The sequence below is a fragment of the Tupaia chinensis genome, unplaced genomic scaffold (assembly GCF_000334495.1).
Source record: "Tupaia chinensis unplaced genomic scaffold, TupChi_1.0 Scaffold142134_1, whole genome shotgun sequence".
NCBI classification, from domain to species: domain Eukaryota; kingdom Metazoa; phylum Chordata; class Mammalia; order Scandentia; family Tupaiidae; genus Tupaia; species Tupaia belangeri.
In genome coordinates, this window is record NW_006201985.1 from 978,223 (window position 1) to 985,207 (window position 6,985).

A 6,985-nucleotide genomic window follows, 5' to 3' on the forward strand; every position below is an offset into this window, starting at 1 on the left:
TGATAATAGAATTTTCATCAGAATACTTTTATGAGAAACATTTTATGTTAATATTAAGTTTAATTAATTAAAGTTACCTTAGTATGATCTTTTAATTAACTATTTTATATTTGTACACTCACCCTCTATAGTCACTGAAAAGCTCCAAAAAGGCTAAATGATTTATGGGCAGACATATTTCAATCACACTCAGTTTCAATTTATTATGGAATATTTATGAATATTTATGAAATATTACACGTCAAATCCTACAAAAACACCAGGAATTACTAAGAAAATATTTTTCTTCCAAAATGTCTCTTCAAAGCCCCTTTTATCTCACTATTCCTGAGACTGTAAATGAGTGGATTCAACATAGGGATGACCACCATGTAGAACACAGACACCACCTTGTTCTGGTCAGTTGAGAAGCTGGACTTTGGCATCACTTAAATGAATGTAACAGTCCCATAGAACAGAGTGACCGTAGTGAGGTGGGAGGTACAGGTGGAGAAGGCCTTGTGACGCCCCTCGGTGGAGTGCATCCTCATGATGGTGATGAGGATGTAGATGTAGGAGACAGCTATGACAATCGCTGAGACCACAATGATGGAGCCAGCAGAAAATGAAGGCACAACTGCAGGGATACTTGTATCAGAACAGGAGAGTTCAAGTAAAGGTGCAAAATCACAGAAAAAATGATTGACTACATTTGGTCCACAGAAGACTAGAGAGAACACACAAATAATAAAAGAGAAAGCATTTAGAAAACCACCACCATAGGCAACTAGGAGTAACTGTGCACAGACTTGCGTGGACATCTTGGCTGAATAAAGCAGTGGGTTGCAGATGGCCACAAAGCGATCATATGCCATGGCAGCCAGAATGAGGGATTCACTTCCCCCAAAGAAAGCGGCTGCACCAAGCTGGAATCCACATCCGAGGTAGGAGATTGTATTTTTTTCCACAAAGAAATTTACAAGCATATTGGGTGTGACAGAAGATGAGTAGCCTATATCAGCAAGAGCCAAGTGACTCAGAAAAAAGTACATGGGATGATGGAGCTGAGAGGAGATTCTGATCAGGACGATTGTGCTGAGATTGCCAAATATGGTTACCAGGTAGATGCACAGGATGATCATGAAGAGGACGACCTGAAGGACCGGATCATGTGTTAAGCCCAATAATATGAACCTGATCACTGCAGTGTGGTTCCCATCCACAAGGGTATCCATCAGATAGTGAAGTTGCTTTCAGAACAAGACTGAGAAAAACAATACATAAAGGAATTAAAAAATTTGAGGATTTTCTTTTCATTAATAGATATGTAGAGGTTATTATGATAATGTACATTATACTCACACACACACCCACACACACATAAATATAAAAGTTTAAAAAATTGCAATTTAACACATTTGGAAAAGCAAATATAAAATGACTTCGGCTTATAAAACCAGAATATACAGTCACTAGTGAATAATCAAAAGACAAATCATAGAACCATTTCAATTACAAATTCAAAGTAATTCTAATGTTGGTTACAGAATCACTTCCTCACTTTCCCAGTAAGAGTCCAGCAGTTTAATTGTCCACATCTCCATTGCTACACACATTCCTTCCACTCCTCCTAAAAACAGTGTTTTAATACCCAGACACATCAAACATAGTTGGTACATCTTCCCTTTTACAAAGCTTAGCAAGATGACATCTCCTTTGTGCTTATATGAAACACCCTATTTTTATGAATACTCCCCTTCCCAGTCTCATACAAGTCTTTAGCCTCCACCTTGGTGTCCCCTTGGTCCTAGTTCCAGCAGGACAGGTCCTCTTTTTTTTATTATTTATTTTTATTTACATTTTTTAATACATTCAATTACATTATTTAGCTTACAAGGTGATCATTTCAATATACGAACAGGTCCTCTTCAAAAAGGAAAGCTGCGCCAATGAGGCCACACTAGCCACATATGAGACCATCCCTGAGTGAATCCCTGCTGGGCTCCTAGATGTCTAGCACCTTTGTGCTCCATAAAGTTACACTGTTGTTCTCCCTCCCTTCCTCATTGTCAGTCTTCTGCTTTCTCATGACATCAAGGCCAACCAAGTATCTGGTCAATCCTAGGTCTTCCTGGCTCTCACAACATTCACTGATAACAGAGTGTATCGATCAAAGTTGGGACTGAAAATATATTTCTTATATTTTTATCTCTAAAATACTAGAACTTGTATATTTATATGTAATAAGTCTTTTAGGGTTTCAAGAACATCAGAAAAATTGCTTTGAATAATCAAATAATTTATATACATGAGCACTTGAAAATGTTCATGGAAAAATGAAATTGCAGTATGAGTTTATCTTTATAGAAAAAATTTTGTAAACCATGTATAATTTTTTCATAATACACATTTTCCTTGAACTTTTGTAGAGCACTTGTGTATATGCATGTGTTTATATGTGTGTGTGTGTGTGTACATGAAGCACATAATGTATATAAATAAAATGTACCCATAAGCTCAAAAGCTAAGGATTTAAAATATGATGCATTAAAACACCAAGGGAAATAAGTATTAAACAAGAAAGAGTCAATTCTATGAATATAGGATTTATGTAGTGAAGATGGTTAATATTTATTGAATGCTTACTAAATTTAGGGCAGAAGATTAAATATATATATATATTTTTTTTCTATTTAAATTTCCACAATTTAATATTAAATATTGTTATTTTTATTATTTTATAGATGAGAAAACTGAATTTGAATATGTGAGGTTACTTACCTAAGGTTCATATGAAAAAGTGGAAACAATATGGAACCCAGATAGTTTGAACTCAGTCCATTTCCTCTGTTAGAAATAAAATTCAACGGTAATTACTATGAAGTCAAATATACTTGTAAATGGGGGAATTATAGGTGGGCCTTTCATTTTTTTTGATGGCTAACTTATCAAAGAGGTGCTCAATTAGGCACACAGTTTACAGTGCTTCTGCATTAAGAATGGCCATTCATTAAAAAAAAATTAAGAATTACTGATTTAAATTTATTTATTATTATTACTTAATTTGACCACAGTTAGAGAGAGTGATAGAGAGAGAAAGAGAGAAGGTATGTAAGAAAGCAAGCCACCAGGTCCGGAACTTGCACTGTGGTTGGCCATGTTTGAGTCCAGTATCTTCGCCACTACACCACCTACCAACTCCAATAATGGACATTTTTTAAAAAGAGAATTGCAATTTTTTTTGATAGGAAGGAAGAAATAGAAAGGAATTTCAAATTAAGTTTATGAATAAAATTGCCTAATCTAATTTTGTTAGATATTTTTTGTATTTCCAATTGAAATATTCGTTTGTCAAGTTTTATGAAGTATTAATATAATAATTATGAAAAACATTATATGATTAATATTTAGAACATACTTAAAATATATTTACTCAAAGATATCAAGTCTTTTCTAATGAAAAAAGTTTTCTAACTGGAGCATTATAGAATAGAATACTATTTCTTTTAACAGAGCATACAGTTGATTTTCAGGCTAACAAGTTCGCCCAGGTTCCAAGTCAATGGCTGTGTTGACCGTCATCTCCATGTTTTCTGTCCTTGTATTTGTCCAAAGTGTCTGTTTTGCTGTAATACTAAAATATTCAGACAAAAGAACACAAGTAAATCTTTCAAAAAATATTTACTAATTTAATTCCCCAAAGTTTTTTTTAAAGCCTGTTAAGTGCTAAGTTTACATGGTATTGAGGGTCATGAGAGTTTCTAGTATTATGGTGGATAAATGAAAGGTCTTGATAAAGAGAATAAGGCCTGTTTACTTATACTAGATTCCCTGTGGAATGAATCAGCGAAAGCTACTTGCTGACTGCTTGATTACAGCTACTCTGTTTCTCAACTACGGTTGGTGAACGCTAATACAACTTTAAAGAATAAAGTATTCTCAAGTGGCAAATAGAAATCAAGAAATTAGATTGACACAAAAGCCAAAATCTTACCTCTTAAAGAATTCAGAGATCTTGTTGTTTGTTATATAGCAGTGCTATCTTTTATTTTTATTTACCTTTGGGGATATATCTCTGAAGATTCTAGATTCAAATGTGAATTCAAAAGCACCAGAGGTCATTATTATATTCTCGAGTGAATATTGAGCAACTCTGTTCACACAAACTCAACTAGTCTTTAAAGGTTCTGTCAATTCTCAAGTAATTTTTTTTCTTTTTATGTAGCTATTGGTATACTTTCATTGATAAGTGTAGGAGGTATAATAACTTTAAGTAATCTAACAGTTAATAAAGGTTTTTATTTAGTTTGCTAGTTCAGGTTAAAGAATACTAAAGAACCAATTCAAAAGAGTAACTCCAATTCATTCGTTTATTTAACATTTATTCCGTTTTTTTTTTTTTGAGAGAGATTTTTGCTGTATGGCATGTGTGTACATAAGAGAGACAGAGAGCAAGAAACTACTCCCCTCTACTAGGGCAGATGGCCACATCACAATCCCTTTCCTCATTGTCCTCTTGGGCACTCACACACATGCGCCTGGTGTGAGTTTCAAGCCACCAAGTCCAGGACTCAAACTACAGTCAACCTCATGGGAATCCAGTGATGTAACTATTATACCATCTTATGGTCTCAACATTTATTCATTTTATAAGTGTATTGTCATGATAGATGTAAGGAACTCCATTAGGTACCTCAAGAAAAATGTAGTGGGATGCCATGTAAAGTTAAATTTTAAAGAATACAATTGTTTCATAATGTACAAATTATTTCTAGCAAAAGATATAAAAGAAGTACTTCTAAATTGTGTGGGTAGGAAACTATGCGGTAAAAAGTTTTGGCTCACTTTCTGATAAAACGTCGTTTCTCACACTGCATGCCCCAAAGCGATGCCTCCTGGTTAGTGGTTTACATGACTGGATGAATGATGACGGAAACAGCAACCTTCAACCTGAAGACCCAGATTAATTCCCTTCCAAATCCTAATTTTAGAAATCTTATCACATCCTTCTGATACCCTCCTTGATATAATTGGTTTATTCAGATAATACTAACTTTTATTCAGAGGCTGATCTGTCACAAGCCCTGTGCTTAATGTTTCCCATGAATTATCTCATTTATTCCTCACAAGAATTCTCATTTTGCTAATTTTATAGATTAGAAAACTAAGGCTTTATTTAATCTATGTGCCCAAATGTACTCCATTCGTGAAATTAATTTTGGGCTTAAAATTTGTGTCAGACTGACGGTTAGGATGTGTACTCCAAACTCCTTTTGTCACTCACTATATCTCCTGTGCTCATACTATGCCCCAAACCCCTACTTAAATGATGTTTTTCTTTAAGTAATGGGATGCATGCTTATGGATAAGGTCACGCTGTCCATCTTGGTGGAATCCAAGATGGCTGCCAAAAGATTTTGAAGGATCCCAAACCTCATCATAACGTCATTTCTATACTAAATAACACACCTAACAGTGCCATGACAACTTATAAACACCAGGGAAAGCACTGAAAGAATATTAAAAGAGAGAAAAGAATGGGGGTTTTGGAATTCTAGGAGGTCCCTATCTTTTGCAGGGCAAGGCTTTGAATATTCGTCTTCTCTATCACCCTATCCCAGGCCCTCACTACTGTTTTTGTTATATCTTACACTCCTCAGTCCACATGAACAAAACGTTTTTTTGGGAATCTTGCTCCTTCATGTCCATCCTTTGCCATCAAATAGAGCTTGTATCATTATAATCAGTTTGGTTTCATAAGTTGACTCCAGAACACCAAATCACAAAAGCTTCCATTTTTGAGAATAAACTAAAAATTGTATACTCTGTCACCAAAATTTAAGTGGCTACTTGATGGCTACTGGTTCTCTGCTAGTCCCTGATTTACATTTTTTTCCTCACTACTCTCAACACCCTGCCATATTGCCTAATAGTTGCTGAATTCAGGGATTAGGTGGTATCTCATTGTGGTTTTTATCTGCATCTCCCTTATGATAAGGGATGTTGAGCATTTCCTCATATGTTTTTTGGCTGTTTGTATGTCCTCCTTAGAGAGATTTTTGTTCAGCTCATTTTCCTATCTTTTAATTGGGTTAATCATTTAAAGCAATTATTCATTTTCTTTAAAGAAATTGAACAAAACAGAAAATTTAGAAAAATAACAGAAGTTATAAAGAAGGAAAAAAATTACAACTTAAATATATAACATCAAAATTATATTTGATATATAAGCTCAACAGCAGAGTGGATAAGTAGAGAATAAGATAGCAGATTCAAGCATAGTTACAAAAGCTTGAATAAAGATGAATAGAACAACAAAGAAATTAGATTCAAAAATAAAAAAAGCTACATACATCTGTGAAAAAATTAGAACAATTATATCTAATAATCTCTAAATTATTCTAGAGAAAGAGGAGAATAAGAGGAGATTGAAAATGGAACTAAAAAATATTTTTTAAATGACTGATATCTCAAAATTACAAAAACTGTATAGAGCTAAGATACAGAAAGCCAAACAAACCTCAAATAGCAAAAAAAAACAAGGAAATTCACACCAAGAGATACCCTAATTTAAAATTTGAAAATTAAAGACAGAAAAATCTTGAGAATATCTAGAGAAAAAGAATTTATTACTTAAATGGAAAAAGTGATTTTTAAGATAAGTTTCTCATTCGAAACTGTGAAACTGGAAGAAAATAACAAACTTTTCTTTTTAAAATTGATTTTAAAATTGTATATGTTAAAGGTGAAAAACATGATGTTTGACATACATCTCAGCAGATTTCCAGTACACCAAGAAATAATGTTAACTGGTACTGTTGCTGTACATTAGTATCTCTGAATTTATTCATCTCCCATAATTGCAGTATAGTTTCTTCAGTCTATCTTCCATTCTTTCCATTTCATGCCTGGTAACCAACATTATGCTGTCACCATATATTTAACTTTTATAAGATTCCACACATCAGTAAAATCAAGCAGAATATTTCTTTATGTATCTGATTTA

At 33.7% G+C, this 6,985-nt stretch overlaps 1 pseudogene; it reads right to left on the minus strand.

Annotated features, from left to right (window-relative positions):
- Positions 1 to 269: 269 nt before the first annotated feature.
- LOC102496230 (olfactory receptor 478-like) lies at positions 270 to 1,214 on the minus strand (annotated as a pseudogene).
- Between the last annotated feature and the right edge of the window lie 5,771 nt (positions 1,215 to 6,985).